This window comes from Lepisosteus platostomus, chromosome 5 (genome assembly GCF_059453375.1).
Source record: "Lepisosteus platostomus isolate fLepPlt1 chromosome 5, fLepPlt1.hap1, whole genome shotgun sequence".
In the NCBI taxonomy this organism is placed as follows: domain Eukaryota; kingdom Metazoa; phylum Chordata; class Actinopteri; order Semionotiformes; family Lepisosteidae; genus Lepisosteus; species Lepisosteus platostomus.
Window position 1 is genome coordinate 41,349,001 of NC_142615.1, and position 3,154 is coordinate 41,352,154.

At 39.3% G+C, this 3,154-nt stretch overlaps 1 non-coding gene across 1 annotated transcript; it reads right to left on the bottom strand.

The window, feature by feature from the left end:
* Nucleotides 1-652: 652 nt before the first annotated feature.
* trnan-guu (transfer RNA asparagine (anticodon GUU)) lies at nucleotides 653-726 on the bottom strand. Its single transcript has one exon. It is a non-coding gene; the product is annotated as a tRNA-Asn (tRNA).
* Between the last annotated feature and the right edge of the window lie 2,428 nt (nucleotides 727-3,154).

The window sequence follows — 3,154 nt, forward strand, 5'->3', positions numbered from 1 at the left end:
ATAATTTTCTTTATCTTTGCTTACTGCAGTTTATCTTTGATGACAACATCAAAGACGTTAGGACGTTTTACGGCTAACAGCTCCACATCAACTTCCTTTTATAACTAACCTCATCAGATCCCTCAACTCCCAACTCTTCCAATCTCTCACTTCAGAGAAGGATAAAAAACTCAATCATCTTCTACAGAGAAAAACCATCAACACCCCTACCACCTCCACCAATCCTAACCTCGTTTTTACTATACCCTCTGACCTTTCCCTTTCACCCTTTTGCATCCTCAGCTCACATATTTTAAAATTACAATAGACTGTATAGTATTTATGTTTAAAATTAAGGTAAATATGTCAAAATATCAAAATCCAACTGCACAGTGCAATCTTAACAATGCTTGTCAAGTCTCAAACAAACCTGCATTGTATTTTTAAAATATTTCAGCAGAGGATTCAACTGGAGTATAAATGAAGATTCGACGATAATTTGTTTTGGGTGAATATGGTTTTCTGGGGAGTTGCAATGTTGGGCATTATTGGACATTTCTCGGTGACCCTGACACGTGTTACACACTCGCATTTCCTGCAAATACTAAAATGGTTATGGTTTCGCTGAAAAATCCAATCGACTAAAGACAACGTTTACATCACAAAAGAACCCCGTCCCTGGGTGGACTCGAACCACCAACCTTTCGTTTAACAGCCGAACGCGCTAACCGATTGCGCCACAGAGACTGACTGGTGTGGTCTTTTCTCGAATCAGAAGTTTTCGGTTAAAATAAAATCTCTTACCGTTTATTTTGCCAGAAGGTAATATTTCTTCTGCACTGTTAACCAATAATTGAATTTCATTTTTCGCAAGCTGTGTGAATTTCATCAAAAACAAGTTTTCCAGAAAGGAAATGAACACATGCATTTAACGAAATCAAGCCCTTTGTGATTGCCCGAAATGGTACGTTCTGTACTATAAAATAGGAAGAAAGACACGGCTGGGATTTGAATCTCGGTTCTTTTGTTTAATAGAGAAGCGTTTTAACCAACTAGGCTACGGTGACAGGACACCCATTACCTTTTACAGCCACTTGGACACACCGCTCTGAGACATCTGCGTTCAGTAAGCGTTTAACCTGCGCTCAGAGCAAATTGCCTCTTTTACATAGCAGCCCCGACACTGAGAAACGAAGAGAACTGGCTTTTATCCGGCATTTTTCATGTCCAATGCGTTTGACATCTCCCAAGGGCGACAGAGTTCTTTTGCCACACTATTTGTTCTTCTTCTTTATTTCTGTACGCTTTGATAAAAAACGAGAAATCATGTAAGGGAAAAATGTATTTTTTTTCATAGAGAAAACGTGCACTAGGAAATGTTGTTGAGAAGAAATGATTTAACATGATACGTGACCTAATTTATCGGAGCAATTGCTCAACCAGCAAGGTCTGGAGAGGTTGGAGAGTTTGGTGGATGTGATAATTATACGGTGTTGTGGAAGAAAACAGTCTTTCTTTGATTTCTCAGTCAATCGGAATTTCAGTGCGAAACATAAACCCCTTGTCTGATTTAAAGAGATTATATTTTAAAACTCATAAAAAATCAGAAAACACATGTTTCTCACTTTGAAATTTTAGACGGAGCGGTGCATTACTAGTAGCGACGCTGAGCACACTATGGGGGAATTCAGGTCATGTGAAATGCCAGCGGTTTAATAAACAACGTGTCAGGTTTCGGATCATAAGATTGTAGGTTCGACTTCTACCTGGCTCGTGTCAATTTTATTCAAGCTCCTCAGTAATAATGTATATTATGTAATGAACCACACTTGAAAGCAAACGTTGGGTCTGTTTCCTTTGTTTTCTAGCATGAAATAGCAAATCGTTACAAAAAGCACCAGCTAATGTCCAATAGCGGGTTTTTTTTTCAAATTACATTTTCAGGCTTCAGACACTTTTTAATAAAACAAAAGTGTCCGGAAACACATCAACTTTCAGGTTTGCTTGAACCTGTATTAAAAAAAGTTTTTTTAAAAGTTAAAAAAGTTTTAAAAAAAGTTATCTGAAACTTCCGGGATTCCATTATCTGATGTAGCTGTCTCTAAAGTTGGACGTGATGTTAAGCAGATGTGAACTGTGCCTTTTCACTTAAAAAAAAAAACAAAGTTCTTTTTTTCCCCTTCACTCCAATGCTGGAGACTGTAAGCCTGTGTGAGCTCCACACTGCGTGTCCTGTACTGCTCTATTTTGTTTAGATTATCTATGTGGTGTACAGATAGAACTCAACTGCATGGTGTGAATTCCGTGTTCAGGACCAGCAGAACCTGAAAAAGTAACAGCTGACCTCGACATGATTTGAACACACAGCCTCCTGATCTGGCGTCAGACACGCTACCATTGGGCCATGAAGTCACGGCTGTCTGTGCCTTTGAATTCCCCAAAGGAAACAAATCAGCTTCACAAAGAAAAATCTGTGAAGAGCGCAGCTCTTCCGAAGAGAGTCTTTTCTTCCCAGACCACATTTTATTCTTCCTGCGCAGCTCTTGTGTAGGTGTTGTTCTCAATTACAGATCCAGGAACACTGATTGTTTTTTCTATTTTTTTAAATTAAGTACCCCATGGTGCAACGGTAGCACGTCTGACTCTAAATCCCCAAGTTCATTTTCAAAGTATATCGGAGTCAACTGATACTGATCAGGTTCTGCTGCTACTGAACCCGCAGTCTTCACCTTAAAGTTCAATTCCCCAAGCCTTTTGACCTTATATGTCCATCCCTTCTCGTCAAAACTCGTATTTTCACAGGGTACCCTTCAGAAATCGCAGTATAGAATGAAAAAACTCCAGTAGATCTCGGCCGCTGTTGGTGATTTTCCTTTTAAAATAAATGAATCTCTGGAAATTTTACGGAGTGTATCACTTTCACTGAGACCGAGAAGTGTTAAGCTGTACATGCGTCTTTGTGGCTCAGTTGTTAACAAAAAGGGTGGTGGTTTGAGCCCTTCCAGGGACGCTATGAGCCTTTTAATGTACACACCCTCCTCACTTCATTTCTCCACAGCCGGTCTTGTATCGCTAACAAATACAGAGCCCGTAGGAGGCAGTAAGCTCGCATATTTTTTTTCTTATAAAATATACTTTATTCCGAAAAAAACACATCTCAAAAAGAAAACATCTC